The sequence below is a fragment of the Schistocerca nitens genome, chromosome 3 (assembly GCF_023898315.1).
Source record: "Schistocerca nitens isolate TAMUIC-IGC-003100 chromosome 3, iqSchNite1.1, whole genome shotgun sequence".
NCBI lineage: Eukaryota > Metazoa > Arthropoda > Insecta > Orthoptera > Acrididae > Schistocerca > Schistocerca nitens.
Window position 1 is genome coordinate 116349193 of NC_064616.1, and position 22853 is coordinate 116372045.

The window sequence follows — 22853 nt, forward strand, 5'->3', positions numbered from 1 at the left end:
CATTTTTTTGATACTTTGGACAGTCTGCCTCAAGTGACACCCCACTAGCTGTGTATCTTATGAGAAGCTTCGTTACATTTGCAAGCGGTTTCTTGAAGTTGGTGATGGGATTATGTTGGTGACGAGGCATTGGCTACCTTAAGAGAGTCATAGTGCTTCCTGCCAGTTGCTCACCCAAATACACATTTTGAGATACTGTGGCCAGTCTGCCTGAAGCGATACGCCACTAATTGTGTATCTAAAGAGAAACATCTTTACTCTTGCCAGCGGTATCTTGACTTTGAAGATGTGATTATACAGGTGACGAGATATTGGTTACCCTAAGAGGGTCACAGTGTTTCGTGCCAGTTGCTCACCCAAATACACATTTTTTAGATACTGTTTCCAGTGTGCCTGAAGCGATACGCCACTAGTTGTGTATCTTAAGAGAAACATCGTTACATTTGCCAGGGGTTTCTAGAAGTTGCTGATTTGATTCTGCTGGTGACGAGGCATTGGCTACCTCAAGAGAGTCATAGTGCTTCCTGCCAGTTGCTCACCCATATACACATTTTGAGATACTGTGGCCAGTCTGCCTGAAGCGATACGCCACTAATTGTGTATCTTAAGAGAAACATCGTTACTCTTGCCAGCGGTATCTTGACTTGGAAGATGTGATTATACTGGTGACGAGACATTGGTTACCCTAAGGGAGTCACAGTGTTTCGTGCCAGTTGCTCACCCAAATACACATTTTTTAGATACTGTTTCCAGTGTGCCTGAAGCGATACGCCACTAGTTGTGTATCTTAAGAGAAACATCGTTACTTTTGCCAGGGGTTTCTAGAAGTTGCTGATTTGATTCTGCTGGTGACGAGGCATTGGCTACCTCAAGAGAGTCATAGAGATTCCTGCCAGTTCTTCACCCAAATACACATTTTTTAGATACTCTTTCCAGTCTGCCTGATAGCTACGCCACTAGTTGTGTATCTTAAGAGTCATTGTAACTTTTGCCAGGGGTTTCTTGAAGTTGCTGATGTGATTATGCTGGTGACGAGGCATTGGCTACCCTATGAGTGTCATAGTGATTCCTGCTAGTTGCTCACCCAAATAAATATTTTTTTGATACTTTGGCCAGTCTGCCTCAAGTGACACCCCACTAGCTGTGTATCTTATGAGAAGCTTCGTTACCTTTGCAAGCGGTTTCTTGAAGTTGGTGATGGGATTATGTTGGTGACGAGGCATTGGCTACCTTAAGAGAGTCATAGTGCTTCCTGCCAGTTGCTCACCCAAATACACATTTTGAGATACTTTGGCCAGTCTGCCTGAAGCGATACGCCACTAATTGTGTATCTTAAGAGAAACATCGTTACTCTTGCCAGCGGTATCTTGACTTTGAAGATGTGATTATACTGGTGACGAGATATTGGTTACCCTAAGAGAGTCACAGTGTTTCGTGCCAGTTGCTCACCCAAATACACATTTTTTAGATACTGTTTCCAGTGTGCCTGAAGCGATACGCCACTAGTTGTGTATCTTAAGAGAAACATCGTTACTTTTGCCAGGGGTTTCTAGAAGTTGCTGATTTGATTCTGCTGGTGACGAGGCATTGGCTACCTCAAGAGAGTCATAGAGATTCCTGCCAGTTCTTCACCCAAATACACATTTTTTAGATACTCTTTCCAGTCTGCCTGATAGCTACGCCACTAGTTGTGTATCTTAAGAGTCATTGTAACTTTTGCCAGGGGTTTCTTGAAGTTGCTGATGTGATTATGCTGGTGACGAGGCATTGGCTACCCTATGAGTGTCATAGTGATTCCTGCTAGTTGCTCACCCAAATACACATTTTTTTGATACTTTGAACAGTCTGCCTCAAGTGACACCCCACTAGCTGTGTATCTTATGAGAAGCTTCATTACATTTGCAAGCGGTTTCTTGAAGTTGGTGATGGGATTATGTTGGTGACGATGCATTGGCTACCTTAAGAGAGTCATAGTGCTTCCTGCCAGTTGCTCACCCAAATACACATTTTGAGATACTGTGGCCAGTCTGCCTGAAGCGATACGCCACTAATTGTGTATCTTAAGAGAAACATCGTTACTCTTGCCAGCGGTATCTTGACTTTGAAGATGTGATTATACAGGTGACGAGATATTGGTTACCCTAAGAGAGTCACAGTGTTTCGTGCCAGTTGCTCACCCAAATACACATTTTTTAGATACTGTTTCCAGTGTGCCTGAGGCGATACGCCACTAGTTGTGTATCTTAAGAGAAACATCGTTACTCTTGCCAGCGGTTTCTTCACTTTGAAGATGTGATTATACTGGTGACGAGATATTGGCTACCCTAAGAGAGTCACAGTGTTTCCTGCCAGTTGCTCATCCAAATACACATTTTTAAGATATTCTATCCAGTCTGCCTGATAGCTACGCCACTAGTTGTGTATCTTAAGAGTCATTGTAACTTTTGCCCGGGGTTTCTTGAAGTTGCTGATGTGATTATGCTGGTGACGAGGCACTGGCTACCCTATGAGTGTCATAGTGATTCCTGCTAGTTGCTCACCCAAATACACATTTTTTTGATATTTTGGCCAGTCTGCCTCAAGTGACACCCCACTAGCTGTGTATCTTATGAGAAGCTTCGTTACCTTTGCAAGCGGTTTCTTGAAGTTGGTGATGGGATTATGTTGGTGACGAGGCATTGGCTACCTTAAGAGAGTCATAGTGCTTCCTGCCAGTTGCTCACCCAAATACACATTTTGAGATACTGTGGCCAGTCTGGCTGAAGCGATATGCCACTAGTTGTGTATCTTAAGAGAAACATCGTTACTCTTGCCAGCGGTTTCTTGACTTTGAAGATGTGATTATACTGGTGACGAGATATTGGTTACCCTAAGAGAGTCACAGTGTTTCGTGCCAGTTGCTCACCCAAATACACATTTTTTAGATACTGTTTCCAGTGTGCCTGAAGCGATACGCCACTAGTTGTGTATCTTAAGAGAAACATCGTTACTCTTGCCAGCGGTTTCTTGACTTTGAAGATGTGATTATACTGGTGACGAGATATTGGCTACCCTAAGAGAGTCACAGTGTTTCCTGCCAGTTGCTCATCCAAATACACATTTTTTAGATACTCTTTCCAGTCTGCCTGATAGCTACGCCACTAGTTGTGTATCTTAAGAGTCATTGTAACTTTTGCCAGGGGTTTCTTGAAGTTGCTGATGTGATTATACTGGTGACGAGGCATTGGCTACCCTATGAGTGTCATAGTGATTCCTGCTAGTTGCTCACCCAAATACACATTTTTTTGATACTTTGGCCAGTCTGCCTCAAGTGACACGCCACTAGATGTGTATCTTATGAGAAGCTTCGTTACCCTTGCAAGCGGTTTCTTGAAGTTGGTGATGGGATTATGTTGGTGACGAGGCATTGGCTACCTTAAGAGAGTCATAGTGCTTCCTGCCAGTTGCTCACCCAAATACACATTTTGAGATACTGTGGCAAGTCTGCCTGAAGCGATACGCCACTAATTGTGTATCTTAAGAGAAACATCGTTACTCTTGCCAGCGGTATCTTGACTTTGAAGATGTGATTATACTGGTGACGAGATATTGGTTACCCTAAGAGAGTCACAGTGTTTCGTGCCAGTTGCTCACCCAAATACACATTTTTTAGATACTGTTTCCAGTGTGCCTGAAGCGATACGCCACTAGTTGTGTATCTTAAGAGAAACATCGTTACTTTTGCCAGGGGTTTCTAGAAGTTGCTGATTTGATTCTGCTGGTGACGAGGCATTGGCTACCTCAAGAGAGTCATAGAGATTCCTGCCAGTTCTTCACGCAAATACACATTTTTTTGATACTTTGGCCAGTCTGCCTCAAGTGACACGCCACTAGCTGTGTATCTTATGAGAGGCTTCGTTACCCTTGCAAGCGGTTTCTTGAAGTTGATGATGGGATTATGTTGCTGACGAGGCATTGGCTACCTTAAGAGAGTCATAGTGCTTCCTGCCAGTTGCTCACCCAAATACACATTTTGAGATACTGTGGCCAGTCTGCCTGAAGCGATACGCCACTAATTGTGTATCTTAGGAGAAACATCGTTACTCTTGCCAGCGGTATCTTGACTTTGAAGATGTGATTATACTGGTGACGAGATATTGGTTACCCTAAGGGAGTCACAGTGTTTCGTGCCAGTTGCTCACCCAAATACACATTTTTTAGATACTCTTTCCAGTGTGCCTGAATCGATACGCCACTAGTTGTGTATCTTAAGAGAAACATCGTTACTTTTGCCAGGGGTTTCTAGAAGTTGCTGATTTGATTCTGCTGGTGACGAGGCATTGGCTACCCTATGAGTGTCATAGTGATTCCTGCTAGTTGCTCACCCAAATACACATTTTTTTGATACTTTGGCCAGTCTGCCTCAAGTGACACCCCACTAGATGTGTATCTTATGAGAAGCTTCGTTACCTTTGCAAGCGGTTTCTTGAAGTTGGTGATGGTATTATGTTGGTGACGAGGCATTGGCTACCTTAAGAGAGTCATAGTGTTTCCTGCCAGTCGCACACCCAAATACACATTTTTAGATACTGTGGCCAGTCTGCCTGAAGCGATACGCCACTAGTTGGGTATCTTAAGAGAAACATCGTTACTCTGGCCAGCGGTTTCTTGACTTTGAAGATGTGTTTATACTGGTGACGAGATATTGGTTACCCTAAGAGAGTCACAGTGTTTCGTGCCAGTTGCTCACAAAATACACATTTTTTAGATACTGTTTCCAGTGTGCCTGAAGCGATACGCCACTAGTTGTGTATCTTAAGAGAAACATCGTTACTTTTGCCAGGGGTTTCTAGAAGTTGCTGATTTGATTCTGCTGGTGACAAGGCATTGGCTACCTCAAGAGAGTCATTGAGATTCCTGCCAGTTCTTCACACAAATACACATTTTTTAGATACTCTTTCCAGTCTGCCTGATAGCTACGCCACTAGTTGTGTATCTTAAGAGTCATTGTAACTTTTGCCAGGGGTTTCTTGAAGTTGCTGATGTGATTATGCTGGTGACGAGGCATTGGCTACCCTATGAGTGTCTAAGTGATTCCTGCTAGTTGCTCACACAAATACACATTTTTTTGATACTTTGGCCAGTCTGCCTCAAGTGACACCCCACTAGCTGTGTATCTTATGAGAAGCTTCGTTACCTTTGAGAGCGGTTTCTTGAAGTTGGTGATGTGATTATGTTGGTGACGAGGCATTGGCTTCCTTAAGAGAGTCATAGTGCTTTCTGCCAGTTGCTCACCCAAATACACATTTTGAGATACTGTGGCCAGTCTGCCTGAAGCGATACGCCACTAGTTGTGTATCTTAAGAGAAACATCGTTACTTTTGCCAGGGGTTTCTAGAAGTTGCTGATTTGATTCTGCTGGTGACGAGGCATTGGCTACCTCAAGAGAGTCATAGAGATTCCTGCCAGTTCTTCACTCAAATACACATTTTTTAGATACTCTTTCCAGTCTGCCTGATAGCTTCGCCACTAGTTGTGTATCTTAAGAGTCATTGTAACTTTTGCCAGGGGTTTCTTGAAGTTGCTGATGTGATTATGCTGGTGACGAGGCATTGGCTACCCTATGAGTGTCATAGTGATTCCTGCTAGTTGCTCACCCAAATACACATTTTCTTGATACTTTGGCCAGTCTGCCTCAAGTGACACCCCACTAGCTGTGTATCTTATGAGAAGCTTCGTTACCTTTGAGAGCGGTTTCTTGAAGTTGGTGATGTGATTATGTTGGTGACGAGGCATTGGCTACCTTAAGAGAGTCATAGTGCTTTCTGCCAGTTGCTCACCCAAATACACATTTTGAGATACTGTGGCCAGTCTGCCTGAAGCGATACGCCACTAGTTGTGTATCTTAAGAGAAACATCGTTACTCTTGCCAGCGGTTTCTTGACTTTGAAGATGTGATTATACTGGTGACGAGATATTGGTTACCCTAAGAGAGTCACAGTGTTTCGTGCCAGTTGCTCACCCAAATACACATTTTTTAGATACTGTTTCCAGTGTGCCTGAAGCGATACGCCACTAGTTGTGTATCTTAAGAGAAACATCGTTACTTTTGCCAGGGGTTTCTAGAAGTTGCTGATTTGATTGTGCTGGTGACGAGGCATTGGCTACCTCAAGAGAGTCATAGAGATTCCTGCCAGTTCTTCACCCAAATACACATTTTTTAGATACTCTTTCCAGTCTGCCTGATAGCTACGCCACTAGTTGTGTATCTTAAGAGTCATTGTAACTTTTGCCAGTGGTTTCTTGAAGTTGCTGATGTGATTATGCCGGTGACGAGGCATTGGCTACCCTATGAGTGTCATAGTGATTCCTGCTAGTGGCTCACCCAAATGCACATTTTTTTTATACTTTGGCCAGTCCGCCTCAAGTGACACGAAACTAGCTGTGTATCTTATGAGAAGCTTCGTTACCTTTGCAAGCGGTTTCTTGAAGTTGGTGATGGGATTATGTTGGTGACGAGGCATTGGCTACCTTAAGAGAGTCATAGTGCTTCCTGCCAGTTGCTCACCCAAATACACATTTTGAGATACTGTGGCGTCTGCCTGAAGCGATACGCCACTAGTTGTGTATCTTAAGAGAAACATCGTTACTCTTGCCAGCGGTTTCTTGATTTTGAAGATGTGATTATACTGGTGACGAGATATTGGTTACCCTAAGAGAGTCACAGTGTTTCGTGCCAGTTGCTCACCCAAATACACATTTTTTTGATACTTTGGCCAGTCTGCCTCAAGTGACACCCCACTAGCTGTGTATCTTATGAGAAGCTTCGTTACCTTTGCAAGCGGTTTCTTGAAGTTGGTGATGGGATTATGTTAGTGACGAGGCATTGGCTACCTTAAGAGAGTCATAGTGCTTCCTGCCAGTTGCTCACACAAAGACACATTTTGAGATACTGTGGCCAATCTGCCTGAAGCGATACGCCACTAATTGTGTATCTTAAGAGAAACATCGTTACTCTTGCCAGCGGTATCTTGACTTTGAAGATGTGATTATACTGGTGACGAGATATTGGTTACCCTAAGAGAGTCACAGTGTTTCGTGCCAGTTGCTCACCCAAATACACATTTTTTAGATACTGTTTCCAGTGTGCCTGAAGCGATACGCCACTAGTTGTGTATCTTAAGAGAAACATCGTTACTTTTGCCAGGGGTTTCTAGAAGTTGCTGATTTGATTCTGCTGGTGACGAGGCATTGGCTACCTCAAGAGAGTCATAGAGATTCCTGCCAGTTCTTCACCCAAATACACATTTTTTAGATACTCTTTCCAGTCTGCCTGATAGCTACGCCACTAGTTGTGTATCTTAGAGTCATTGTAACTTTTGCCAGGGGTTTCTTGAAGTTGCTGATGTGATTATGCTGGTGACGAGGCATTGGCTACCCTATGAGTGTCATAGTGATTCCTGCTAGTTACTCACCCAAATACACATTTTTTTGATACTTTGGCCAGTCTGCCTCAAGTGACACCCCACTAGCTGTGTATCTTATGAGAAGCTTCGTTACCTTTGAGAGCGGTTTCTTGAAGTTGGTGATGTGATTATGATGGTGACGAGGCATTGGCTACCTTAAGAGAGTCATAGTGCTTTCTGCCAGTTGCTCACCCAGATACACATTTTGAGATACTGTGGCCAGTCTGCCTGAAGCGGTACGCCACTAGTTGTGTATCTTAAGAGAAACATCGTTACTCTTGCCAGCGGTTTCTTGACTTTGAAGATGTGATTATACTGGTGACGAGATATTGGTTACCCTAAGAGAGTCACAGTGTTTCGTGCCAGTTGCTCACCCAAATACACATTTTTTAGATACTGTTTCGTGTGCCTGAAGCGATACGCCACTAGTTGTGTATCTTAAGAGAAACATCGTTACTTTTGCCAGGGGTTTCTAGAAGTTGCTGATTTGATTCTGCTGGTGACGAAGCATTGGCTACCTCAAGAGAGTCATAGAGATTCCTGCCAAATCTTCACCCAAATACACATTTTTTAGATACTCTTTCCAGTCTGCCTGATAGCTACGCCACTAGTTGTGTATCTTAAGAGTCATTGTAACTTTTGCCAGGGGTTTCTTGAAGTTGCTGATGTGATTATGCTGGTGACGAGGCATTGGCTACCCTATGAGTGTCATAGTGATTCCTGCTAGTTGCTCACCCAAATACACATTTTTTTGATACTTTGGCCAGTCTGCCTCAAGTGACGCCCCACTAGCTGTGTATCTTATGAGAAGCTTCGTTACCTTTGAGAGCGGTTTCTTGAAGTTGGTGATGTGAATATGTTGGTGACGAGGCATTGGCTACCTTAAGAGAGTCATAGTGCTTTCTGCCAGTTGCTCACCCAAATACACATTTTGAGATACTGTGGCCAGTCTGCCTGAAGCGATACGCCACTAGTTGTGCATCTTAAGAGAAACATCGTTACTCTTGCCAGCGGTTTCTTGACTTTGAAGATGTGATTCTACTGGTGACGAGATATTGGTTACCCTAAGAGAGTCACAGTGTTTCGTGCCAGTTGCTCACCCAAATACACATTTTTTAGATAATGTTTCCAGTGTGCCTGAAGCGATACGCCACTAGTTGTGTATCTTACGAGAAACATCGTTACTCTTGCCAGCGGTTTCTTGACTTTGAAGCTGTGATTATACTGGTGACGAGATATTGGCTACCCTAAGAGAGTCACAGTGTTTCGTGCCAGTTGCTCACCCAAATACAAATTTTTTAGATACTGTTTCCAGTGTGCCTGAAGCGATACGCCACTAGTTGTGTATCTTAAGAGAAACATCGTTACTTTTGCCAGGGGTTTCTAGAAGTTGCTGATTTGATTCTGCTGGTGACGAGGCATTGGCTACCTCAAGAGAGTCATAGAGATTCCTGCCAGTTCTTCACCCAAATACACATTTTTTAGATACTCTTTCCAGTCTGCCTGATTGCTACGCCACTAGTTGTGTATCTTAAGAGTCATTGTAACTTTTGCCAGGGGTTTCTTGAAGTTGCTGATGTGATTATGCTGGTGACGAGGCATTGGCTACCCTATGAGTGTCATAGTGATTCCTGCTAGTTGCTCACCCAAATACACATTTTTTTGATACATTGGCCAGTCTGCCTCAAGTGACACGCCACTAGCTGTGTATCTTATGAGATGCTTCGCTACCTTTGAGAGCGGTTTCTTGAAGTTGGTGATGTGATTATGATGGTGACGAGGCATTGGCTACCTTAAGAGAGTCATAGTGCTTTCTGCCAGTTGCTCACCCAAATACACATTTTGAGATACTGTGGCCAGTCTGCCTGAAGCGGTACGCCACTAGTTGTGTATCTTAAGAGAAACATCGTTACTCTTGCCAGCGGTTTCTTGACTTTGAAGATGTGATTATACAGGTGACGAGATATTGGTTACCCTAAGAGGGTCACAGTGTTTCGTGCCAGTTGCTCACCCAAATACACGTTTTTTAGATACTGTTTCCAGTGTGCCTGAAGCGATACGCCACTAGTTGTGTATCTTAAGAGAAACATCGTTACTTTTGCCAGGGGTTTCTAGAAGTTGCTGATTTGATTCTGCTGGTGACGAGGCATTGGCTACCTCAAGAGAGTCATAGAGATTCCTGCCAGTTCTTCACGCAAATACACATTTTTTAGATACTCTTTCCAGTCTGCCTGATAGCTACGCCACTAGTTGTGTATCTTAAGAGTCATTGTAACTTTTGCCCGGGGTTTCTTGAAGTTGCTGATGTGATTATGCTGGTGACGAGGCATTGGCTAACCTATGAGTGTCATAGTGATTCCTGCTAGTTGCTCACCCAAATACACATTTTTTTGATATTTTGGCCAGTCTGCCTCAAGTGACACCCCACTAGTTGTGTATCTTATGAGAAGCTTCGTTACCTTTGCAAGCGGTTTCTTGAAGTTGGTGATGGGATTATGTTGGTGACGAGGCATTGGCTACCTTAAGAGAGTCATAGTGCTTCCTGCCAGTTGCTCACCCAAATACACATTTTGAGATACTGTGGCCAGTCTGGCTGAAGCGATACGCCACTAGTTGTGTATCTTAAGAGAAACATCGTTACTCTTGACAGCGGTATCTTGACTTTGAAGATGTGATTATACAGGTGACGAGATATTGGTTACCCTAAGAGGGTCACAGTGTTTCGTGCCAGTTGCTCACCCAAATACACATTTTTTAGATACTGTTTCCAGTGTGCCTGAAGCGATACGCCACTAGTTGTGTATCTTAAGAGAAACATCGTTACTCTTGCCAGCGGTTTCTTGACTTTGAAGATGTGATTATACTGGTGACGAGATATTGGCTACCCTAAGAGAGTCACAGTGTTTCCTGCCAGTTGCTCATCCAAATACACATTTTTTAGATACTCTTTCCAGTCTGCCTGATAGCTACGCCACTAGTTGTGTATCTTAAGAGTCATTGTAACTTTTGCCAGGGGTTTCTTGAAGTTGCTGATGTGATTATGCTGGTGACGAGGCATTGGCTACCCTATGAGTGTCAGAGTGATTCCTGCTGGTTGCTCACCCAAATACACATTTTTTTGATACTTTGGCCAGTCTGCCTCAAGTGACACGCCACTAGCTGTGTATCTTATGAGAAGCTTCGTTGCCCTTGCAAGCGGTTTCTTGAAGTTGATGATGGGATTATGTTGCTGACGAGGCATTGGCTACCTTAAGAGAGTCATAGTGCTTCCTGCCAGTTGCTCACCCAAATACACATTTTGAGATACTGTGGCCAGTCTGCCTGAAGCGATACGCCACTAATTGTGTATCTTAGGAGAAACATCGTTACTCTTGCCAGCGGTATCTTGACTTTGAAGATGTGATTATACTGGTGACGAGATATTGGTTACCCTAAGGGAGTCACAGTGTTTCGTGCCAGTTGCTCACCCAAATACACATTTTTTAGATACTGTTTCCAGTGTGCCTGAAGCGATACGCCACTAGTTGTGTATCTTAAGAGAAACATCGTTACTTTTGCCAGGGGTTTCTAGAAGTTGCTGATTTGATTCTGCTGGTGACGAGGCATTGGCTACCCTATGAGTGTCATAGTGATTCCTGCTAGTTGCTCACCCAAATACACATTTTTTTGATACTTTGGCCAGTCTGCCTCAAGTGACACCCCACTAGATGTGTATCTTATGAGAAGCTTCGTTACCTTTGCAAGCGGTTTCTTGAAGTTGGTGATGGTATTATGTTGGTGACGAGGCATTGGCTACCTTAAGAGAGTCATAGTGTTTCCTGCCAGTCGCACACCCAAATACACATTTTGAGATACTGTGGCCAGTCTGCCTGAAGCGATACGCCACTAGTTGTGTATCTTAAGAGAAACATCGTTACTTTTGCCAGGGGTTTCTAGAAGTTGCTGATTTGATTCTGCTGGTGACGAGGCATTGGCTACCTCAAGAGAGTCATAGAGATTCCTGCCAGTTCTTCACTCAAATACACATTTTTTAGATACTCTTTCCAGTCTGCCTGATAGCTACGCCACTAGTTGTGTATCTTAAGAGTCATTGTAACTTTTGCCAGGGGTTTCTTGAAGTTGCTGATGTGATTATGCTGGTGACGAGGCATTGGCTACCCTATGAGTGTCATAGTGATTCCTGCTAGTTGCTCACCCAAATACACATTTTCTTGATACTTTGGCCAGTCTGCCTCAAGTGACACCCCACAAGCTGTGTATCTTATGAGAAGCTTCGTTACCTTTGAGAGCGGTTTCTTGAAGTTGGTGATGTGATTATGTTGGTGACGAGGCATTGGCTACCTTAAGAGAGTCATAGTGCTTTCTGCCAGTTGCTCACCCAAATACACATTTTGAGATACTGTGGCCAGTCTGCCTGAAGCGATACGCCACTAGTTGTGTATCTTAAGAGAAACATCGTTACTCTTGCCAGCGGTTTCTTGACTTTGAAGATGTGATTATACTGGTGACGAGATATTGGTTACCCTAAGAGAGTCACAGTGTTTCGTGCCAGTTGCTCACCCAAATACACATTTTTTAGATACTGTTTCCAGTGTGCCTGAAGCGATACGCCACTAGTTGTGTATCTTAAGAGAAACATCGTTACTTTTGCCAGGGGTTTCTAGAAGTTGCTGATTTGATTGTGCTGGTGACGAGGCATTGGCTACCTCAAGAGAGTCATAGAGATTCCTGCCAGTTCTTCACCCAAATACACATTTTTTAGATACTCTTTCCAGTCTGCCTGATAGCTACGCCACTAGTTGTGCATCTTAAGAGTCATTGTAACTTTTGCCAGTGGTTTCTTGAAGTTGCTGATGTGATTATGCTGGTGACGAGGCATTGGCTACCCTATGAGTGTCATAGTGATTCCTGCTAGTGGCTCACCCAAATACACATTTTTTTGATACTTTGGCCAGTCCGCCTCAAGTGACACGAAACTAGCTGTGTATCTTATGAGAAGCTTCGTTACCTTTGCAAGCGGTTTCTTGAAGTTGGTGATGGGATTATGTTGGTGACGAGGCATTGGCTACCTTAAGAGAGTCATAGTGCTTCCTGCCAGTTGCTCACCCAAATACACATTTTGAGATACTGTGGCGTCTGCCTGAAGCGATACGCCACTAGTTGTGTATCTTAAGAGAAACATCGTTACTCTTGCCAGCGGTTTCTTGATTTTGAAGATGTGATTATACTGGTGACGAGATATTGGTTACCCTAAGAGAGTCACAGTGTTTCGTGCCAGTTGCTCACCCAAATACACATTTTTTTGATACTTTGGCCAGTCTGCCTCAAGTGACACCCCACTAGCTGTGTATCTTATGAGAAGCTTCGTTACCTTTGCAAGCGGTTTCTTGAAGTTGGTGATGGGATTATGTTAGTGACGAGGCATTGGCTACCTTAAGAGAGTCATAGTGCTTCCTGCCAGTTGCTCACACAAAGACACATTTTGAGATACTGTGGCCAATCTGCCTGAAGCGATACGCCACTAATTGTGTATCTTAAGAGAAACATCGTTACTCTTGCCAGCGGTATCTTGACTTTGAAGATGTGATTATACTGGTGACGAGATATTGGTTACCCTAAGAGAGTCACAGTGTTTCGTGCCAGTTGCTCACCCAAATACACATTTTTTAGATACTGTTTCCAGTGTGCCTGAAGCGATACGCCACTAGTTGTGTATCTCAAGAGAAACATCGTTACTCTTGCCAGCGGTTTCTTGACTTTGAAGATGTGATTATACTGGTGACGAGATATTGGCTACCCTAAGAGAGTCACAGTGTTTCCTGCCAGTTGCTCATCCAAATACACATTTTTTAGATACTCTTTCCAGTCTGCCTGATAGCTACGCCACTAGTTGTGTATCTTAAGAGTCATTGTAACTTTTGCCAGGGGTTTCTTGAAGTTGCTGATGTGATTATGCTGGTGACGAGGCATTGGCTACCCTATGAGTGTCAGAGTGATTCCTGCTGGTTGCTCACCCAAATACACATTTTTTTGATACTTTGGCCAGTCTGCCTCAAGTGACACGCCACTAGCTGTGTATCTTATGAGAAACATCGTTACTCTTGCCAGCGGTTTCTTGACTTTGAAGATGTGATTCTACTGGTGACGAGATATTGGTTACCCTAAGAGAGTCACAGTGTTTCGTGCCAGTTGCTCACCCAAATACACATTTTTTAGATAATGTTTCCAGTGTGCCTGAAGCGATACGCCACTAGTTGTGTATCTTACGAGAAACATCGTTACTCTTGCCAGCGGTATCTTGACTTTGAAGATGTGATTATACTGGTGACGAGATATTGGTTACCCTAAGGGAGTCACAGTGTTTCGTGCCAGTTGCTCACCCAAATACACATTTTTTAGATACTGTTTCCAGTGTGCCTGAAGCGATACGCCACTAGTTGTGTATCTTAAGAGAAACATCGTTACTTTTGCCAGGGGTTTCTAGAAGTTGCTGATTTGATTCTGCTGGTGACGAGGCATTGGCTACCTCAAGAGAGTCATAGAGATTCCTGCCAGTTCTTCACTCAAATACACATTTTTTAGATACTCTTTCCAGTCTGCCTGATAGCTACGCCACTAGTTGTGTATCTTAAGAGTCATTGTAACTTTTGCCAGGGGTTTCTTGAAGTTGCTGATGTGATTATGCTGGTGACGAGGCATTGGCTACCCTATGAGTGTCATAGTGATTCCTGCTAGTTGCTCACCCAAATACACATTTTCTTGATACTTTGGCCAGTCTGCCTCAAGTGACACCCCACTAGCTGTGTATCTTATGAGAAGCTTCGTTACCTTTGAGAGCGGTTTCTTGAAGTTGGTGATGTGATTATGTTGGTGACGAGGCATTGGCTACCTTAAGAGAGTCATAGTGCTTTCTGCCAGTTGCTCACCCAAATACACATTTTGAGATACTGTGGCCAGTCTGCCTGAAGCGATACGCCACTAGTTGTGTATCTTAAGAGAAACATCGTTACTCTTGCCAGCGGTTTCTTGACTTTGAAGATGTGATTATACTGGTGACGAGATATTGGTTACCCTAAGAGAGTCACAGTGTTTCGTGCCAGTTGCTCACCCAAATACACATTTTTTAGATACTGTTTCCAGTGTGCCTGAAGCGATACGCCACTAGTTGTGTATCTTAAGAGAAACATCGTTACTTTTGCCAGGGGTTTCTAGAAGTTGCTGATTTGATTGTGCTGGTGACGAGGCATTGGCTACCTCAAGAGAGTCATAGAGATTCCTGCCAGTTCTTCACCCAAATACACATTTTTTAGATACTCTTTCCAGTCTGCCTGATAGCTACGCCACTAGTTGTGTATCTTAAGAGTCATTGTAACTTTTGCCAGTGGTTTCTTGAAGTTGCTGATGTGATTATGCTGGTGACGAGGCATTGGCTACCCTATGAGTGTCATAGTGATTCCTGCTAGTGGCTCACCCAAATACACATTTTTTTGATACTTTGGCCAGACCGCCTCAAGTGACACGAAACTAGCTGTGTATCTTATGAGAAGCTTCGTTACCTTTGCAAGCGGTTTCTTGAAGTTGGTGATGGGATTATGTTGGTGACGAGGCATTGGCTACCTTAAGAGAGTCATAGTGCTTCCTGCCAGTTGCTCACCCAAATACACATTTTGAGATACTGTGGCCAGTCTGCCTGAAGCGATACGCCACTAGTTGTGTATCTTAAGAGAAACATCGTTACTCTTGCCAGCGGTTTCTTGATTTTGAAGATGTGATTATACTGGTGACGAGATATTGGTTACCCTAAGAGAGTCACAGTGTTTCGTGCCAGTTGCTCACCCAAATACACATTTTTTTGATACTTTGGCCAGTCTGCCTCAAGTGACACCCCACTAGCTGTGTATCTTATGAGAAGCTTCGTTACCTTTGCAAGCGGTTTCTTGAAGTTGGTGATGGGATTATGTTAGTGACGAGGCATTGGCTACCTTAAGAGAGTCATAGTGCTTCCTGCCAGTTGCTCACACAAAGACACATTTTGAGATACTGTGGCCAATCTGCCTGAAGCGATACGCCACTAATTGTGTATCTTAAGAGAAACATCGTTACTCTTGCCAGCGGTATCTTGACTTTGAAGATGTGATTATACTGGTGACGAGATATTGGTTACCCTAAGAGAGTCACAGTGTTTCGTGCCAGTTGCTCACCCAAATACACATTTTTTAGATACTCTTTCCAGTCTGCCTGATAGCTACGCCACTAGTTGTGTATCTTAAGAGTCATTGTAACTTTTGCCAGGGGTTTCTTGAAGTTGCTGATGTGATTATGCTGGTGACGAGGCATTGGCTACCCTATGAGTGTCATAGTGATTCCTGCTAGTTGCTCACCCAAATACACATTTTTTTGATACTTTGGCCAGTCTGCCTCAAGTGACGCCCCACTAGCTGTGTATCTTATGAGAAGCTTCGTTACCTTTGAGAGCGGTTTCTTGAAGTTGGTGATGTGAATATGTTGGTGACGAGGCATTGGCTACCTTAAGAGAGTCATAGTGCTTTCTGCCAGTTGCTCACCCAAATACACATTTTGAGATACTGTGGCCAGTCTGCCTGAGCCGATACGCCACTAGTTGTGTATCTTAAGAGAAACATCGTTACTCTTGCCAGCGGTTTCTTCACTTTGAAGATGTGATTATACTGGTGACGAGATATTGGTTACCCTAAGAGAGTCACAGTATTTCGTGCCAGTTGCTCACCCAAATACACATTTTTTAGATACTGTTTCCAGTGTGCCGGAAGCGATACGCCACTAGTTGTGTATCTTAAGAGAAACATCGTTACTTTTGCCAGGGGTTTCTAGAAGTTGCTGATTTGATTCTGCTGGTGACGAGGCATTGGCTACCTCAAGAGAGTCATAGAGATTCCTGCCAGTTCTTCACCCAAATACACATTTTTTAGATACTCTTTCCAGTCTGCCTGATAGCTACGCCACTAGTTGTGTATCTTAAGAGTCATTGTAACTTTTGCCAGGGGTTTCTTGAAGTTGCTGATGTGATTATGCTGGTGACGAGGCATTGGCTACCCTATGAGTGTCATAGTGATTCCTGCTAGTTGCTCACCCAAATACACATTTTTTAGATACATTGGCCAGTCTGCCTCAAGTGACACGCCACTAGCTGTGTATCTTATGAGATGCTTCGTTACCTTTGCTAGCGGTTTCTTGAAGTTGGTGATGGGGTTATGTTGGTGAAGAGGCATTGGCTACCTTAAGAGAGTCATAGTGCTTCCTGCCAGTTGCTCACCCAAATACACATTTTGAGATACTGTGGCCAGTCTGCCTGAAGCGATACGCCACTAGTTGTGCATCTTAAGAGAAACATCGTTACTCTTGCCAGCGGTTTCTTGACTTTGAAGATGTGATTCTACTGGTGACGAGATATTGGTTACCCTAAGAGAGTCACAGTGTTTCGTGCCAGTTGCTCACCCAAATACACATTTTTTAGATAATGTTTCCAGTGTGCCTGAAGCGATACGCCACTAGTTGTGTATCTTACGAGAAACATCGTTACTCTTGCCAGCGGTTTCTTGACTTTGAAGCTGTGATTATACTGGTGACGAGATATTGGCTACCCTAAGAGAGTCACAGTGTTTCGTGCCAGTTGCTCACCCAAATACACATTTTTTAGATACTGTTTCCAGTGTGCCTGAAGCGATACGCCACTAGTTGTGTATCTTAAGAGAAACATCGTTACTTTTGCCAGGGGTTTCTAGAAGTTGCTGATTTGATTCTGCTGGTGACGAGCCATTGGCTACCTCAAGAGAGTCATAGAGATTCCTGCCAGTTCTTCACCCAAATACACATTTTTTAGATACTCTTTCCAGTCTGCCTGATTGCTACGCCACTAGTTGTGTATCTTAAGAGTCATTGTAACTTTTGCCAGGGGTTTCTTGAAGTTGCTGATGTGATTATGCTGGTGACGAGGCATTGGCTACCCTATGAGTGTCATAGTGATTCCTGCTAGTTGCTCACCCAAATACAAATTTTTTTGATACATTGGCCAGTCTGCCTCAAGTGACACGCCACTAGCTGTGTATCTTATGAGATGCTTCGTTACCTTTGCTAGCGGTTTCTTGAAGTTGGTGATGGGGTTATGTTGGTGAAGAGGCATTGGCTACCTTAAGAGAGTCATAGTGCTTCCTGCCAGTTGCTCACCCAAATACACATTTTGAGATACTGTGGCCAGTGTGCCTGAAGCGATACGCCACTAGTTGTGTATCTTACGAGAAACATCGTTACTCTTGCCAGCGGTTTCTTGACTTTGAAGCTGTGATTATACTGGTGACGAGATATTGGCTACCCTAAGAGAGTCACAGTGTTTCGTGCCAGTTGCTCACCCAAATACACATTTTTTAGATACTGTTTCCAGTGTGCCTGAAGCGATACGCCACTAGTTGTGTATCTTAAGAGAAACATCGTTACTTTTGCCAGGGATTTCTAGAAGTTGTTGATTTGATTGTGCTGGTGACGAGGCATTGGCTACCTCAAGAGAGTCATAGAGATTCCTGCCAGTTCTTCACCCAAATACACATTTTTTAGATACTCTTTCCAGTCTGCCTGATAGCTACGCCACTAGTTGTGTATCTTAAGAGTCATTGTAACTTTTGCCAGGGGTTTCTTGAAGTTGCTGATGTGATTATGCTGGTGACGAGGCATTGGCTACCCTATGAGTGTCATAGTGATTCCTGCTGGTTGCTCACCCAAATACACATTTTTTTGATACTTTGGCCAGTCTGCCTCAAGTGACACCCCACTAGCTGTGTATCTTATGAGAAGCTTCGTTACCTTTGCAAGCGGTTTCTTGAAGTTGGTGATGGGATTATGTTGGTGACGAGGCATTGGCTACCTTAAGAGAGTCATAGTGCTTCCTGCCAGTTGCTCACCCAAATACACATTTTGAGATACTGTGGCCAGTCTGCCTGAAGCGATACGCCACTAGTTGTGTATCTTAAGAGAAACATCGTTACTCTTGCCAGCGGTTTCTTGACTTTGAAGATGTGATTATACTGGTGACGAGATATTGGTTACCCTAAGAGAGTCACAGTGTTTCGTGCCAGTTGCTCACCCAAATACACATTTTTAGATACTGTTTCCAGTGTGCCTGAAGCGATACGCCACTAGTTGTGTATCTTAAGAGAAACATCGTTACTTTTGCCAGGGGTTTCTAGAAGTTGCTGATTTGATTCTGCTGGTGACGAGGCATTGGCTACCTCAAGAGAGTCATAGAGATTCCTGCCAGTTCTTCACCCAAATACACATTTTTTAGATACTCTTTCCAGTCTGCCTGATAGCTACGCCACTAGTTGTGTATCTTAAGAGTCATTGTAACTTTTGCCAGGGGTTTCTTGAAGTTGCTGATGTGATTATGCTGGTGACGAGGCATTGGCTACCCTATGAGTGTCATAGTGATTCCTGCTAGTTGCTCACTCAAATACACATTTTTTTGATACTTTGGCCAGTCTGCCTCAAGTGACACCCCACTAGCTGTGTATCTTATGAGAAGCTTCGTTACCTTTGCAAGCGGTTTCTTGAAATTGGTGATGGGATTATGTTGGTGACGAGGCATTGGCTGCCTTAAGAGAGTCATAGTGCTTCCTGCCAGTTGCTCACCCAAATACACATTTTGAGATACTGTGGCCAGTCTGCCTGAAGCGATACGCCACTAATTGTGTATCTTAAGAGAATCATCGTTACTCTTGCCAGCGGTTTCTTGACTTTGAAGCTGTGATTATACTGGTGACGAGATATTGGCTACCCTAAGAGAGTCACAGTGTTTCGTGCCAGTTGCTCACCCAAATACACATTTTTTAGATACTGTTTCCAGTGTGCCTGAAGCGATACGCCACTAGTTGTGTATCTGAAGTGAAATATCGTTACTTTTGCCAGGAGTTTCTAGAAGTTGCTGATTTGATTCTGCTGGTGACAAGGCATTCGCTACCTCAAGAGAGTCGTAGAGATTCCTGCCAGTTCTTCACCCAAATACACATTTTTTAGATACTCTTTCCAGTCTGCCTGATAGCTACGCCACTAGTTGTGTACCTTAAGAGTCATTGTAACTTTTGCCAGGGGTTTCTTGAAGTTGCTGATGTGATTATGCTGGTGACGAGGCATTGGCTACCCTATGAGTGTCATAGTGATTCCCGCTAGTTGCTCACCCAAATACACATTTTTTTGATACCTTGGCCAGTCTGCCTCAAGTGACACCCCACTAGCTGTGTATCTTATGAGAAGCTTCGTTACCTTTGCAAGCGGTTTCTTGAAGTTAGTGATGGGATTATGTTGGTGACGAGGCATTGGCTACCTTAAGAGAGTCATAGTGCTTCCTGCCAGTTGCTCACCCAAATACACATTTTGAGATACTGTGGCCAGTCTGCCTGAAGCGATACGCCACTAGTTGTGTATCTTAATAGAAACATCGTTACTCTTGCCCGCGGTTTCTTGACTTTGAATATGCGATTATACTGGTGACGAGATATTGGCTACCCTAAGAGAGTCACAGTGTTTCCTGCCAGTTGCTCATCCAAATACACATTTTTTAGATACTCTTTCCAGTCTGCCTGATAGCTACGCCACTAGTTGTTTATCTTAAGAGTCATTGTAACTTTTGCCAGGGGTTTCTTGAAGTTGCTGATGTGATTATGCTGGTGACGAGGCATTGGCTACCCTATGAGTGTCATAGTGATTCCTTCTAGTTGCTCACCCAAATACACATTTTTTTGATACTTTGGCCAGTCTGCCCCAAGTGACACCCCACTAGTTGTGTATCTTAGGAGAAGCTTCGTTACCTTTGAGAGCGGTTTCTTGAAGTTGGTGATGGGATTATGTTGGTGACGAGGCATTGGCTACCTTAAGATAGTCATAGTGCTTCCTGCCAGTTGCTCACCCAAATACACATTTTGAGATACTGTGGCCAGTCTGCCTGAAGCGATACGCCACTAGTTGTGTATCTTAAGAGAAACATCGTTACTCTTGCCAGCGGTTTCTTGACTTTGAAGCTGTGATTATACTGGTGACGAGATATTGGCTACCCTAAGAGAGTCACAGTGTTTCGTGCCAGTTGCTCACCCAAATACACATTTTTTAGATACTGTTTCCAGTGTGCCTGAAGCGATACGCCACTAGTTGTGTATCTTAAGAGAAACATCGTTACTTTTGCCAGGGATTTCTAGAAGTTGTTGATTTGATTGTGCTGGTGACGAGGCATTGGCTACCTCAAGAGAGTCATAGAGATTCCTGCCAGTTCTTCACCCAAATACACATTTTTTAGATACTCTTTCCAGTCTGCCTTATAGCTACGCAACTAGTTGTGTATCTTAAGAGTCATTGTAACTTTTGCCAGGGGTTTCTTGAAGTTGCTGATGTGATTATGCTGGTGACGAGGCATTGGCTACCCTATGAGTGTCATAGTGATTCCTGCTAGTTGCTCACCCAAATACACATTTTTTTGATACTTTGGCCAGTCTGCCTCAAGTGACACCCCACTAGCTGTGTATCTAATGAAAGCTTCGTTACCTTTGAGAGCGGTTTCTTGAAGTTGGTGATGTGATTATGTTGGTGACGAGGCATTGGCTACCTTAAGAGAGTCATAGTGCTTTCTGCCAGTTGCTCACCCAAATACACATTTTGAGATACTGTGGCGTCTGCCTGAAGCGATACGCCACTAGTTGTGTATCTGAAGAGAAATATGGTTACTTTTGCCAGGGGTTTCTAGAAGTTGCTGATTTGATTCTGCTGGTGACAAGGCATTGGCTACCTCAAGAGAGTCGTAGAGATTCCTGCCAGTTCTTCTCCCAAATACACATTTTTTAGATACTCTTTCCAGTCTGCCTATTAGCTATGCCACTAGTTGTGTACCTTAAGAGTCATTGTAACTTTTGCCAGGGGTTTCTTGAAGTTGCTGATGTGATTATGCTGGTGACGAGGCATAGGCTACCCTATGAGTGTCATAGTGATTCCCGCTAGTTGCTCACCCAAATACACATTTTTTTGATACTTTGGCCAGTCTGCCTCAAGTGACACCCCACTAGCTGTGTATCTTATGAGAAGCTTCGTTACCTTTGCAAGCGGTTTCTTGAAGTTGGTGATGGGATTATGTTGGTGACGAGGCATTGGCTACCCTATGAGTGTCATAGTGATTCCTGCTAGTGGCTCACCAAAATACACATTTTTATGATACTTTGGCCAGTCCGCCTCAAGTGACACGAAACTAGCTGTGTATCTTATGAGAAGCTTCGTTACCTTTGCAAGCGGTTTCTTGAAGTTGGTGATGGGATTATGTTGGTGACGAGGCATTGGCTACCTTAAGAGAGTCATAGTGCTTCCTGCCAGTTGCTCACCCAAATACACATTTTGGGATACTGTGGCGTCTGCCTGAAGCGATACGCCACTAGTTGTGTATCTTAAGAGAAACATCGTTACTCTTGCCCGCGGTTTCTTGATTTTGAAGATGTGATTATACTGGTGACGAGATATTGGTTACCCTAAGAGAGTCACAGTGTTTCGTGCCAGTTGCTCACCCAAATACACATTTTTTTGATACTTTGGCCAGTCTGCCTCAAGTGACACCCCACTAGCTGTGTATCTTATGAGAAACTTCGTTACCTTTGCAAGCGGTTTCTTGAAGTTGGTGATGGGATTATGTTGGTGACGAGGCATTGGCTACCTTAAGAGAGTCATAGTGCTTCCGGCCAGTTGCTCACCCAAAGACACATTTTGAGATACTGTGGCCAATCTGCCTGAAGCGATACGCCACTAATTGTGTATCTTAAGAGACACATCGTTACTCTTGCCAGCGGTTTCTTGACTTTGAAGCTGTGATTATACTGGTGACGAGATATTGGCTACCCTAAGAGAGTCACAGTGTTTCGTGCCAGTTGCTCACCCAAATACACATTTTTTAGATACTGTTTCCAGTCTGCCTGAAGCGATACGCCACTAGTTGTGTATCTTAAGAGAAACATCGTTACTCTTGCCCGCGGTTTCTTGACTTTGAAGATGCGATTATACTGGTGACGAGATATTGGCTACCCTAAGAGAGTCACAGTGTTTCCTGCCAGTTGCTCATCCAAATACACATTTTTTAGATACTCTTTCCAGTCTGCCTGATAGCTACGCCACTAGTTGTTTATCTTAAGAGTCATTGTAACTTTTGCCAGGGGTTTCTTGAAGTTGCTGATGTGATTGTGCTGGTGACGAGGCATTGGCTACCCTATGAGTGTCATAGTGATTCCTTCTAGTTGCTCACCCAAATACACATTCTTTTGATACTTTGGCCAGTCTGCCCCAAGTGACACCCCACTAGTTGTGTATCTTAGGAGAAGCTTCGTTACCTTTGAGAGCGGTTTCTTGAAGTTGGTGATG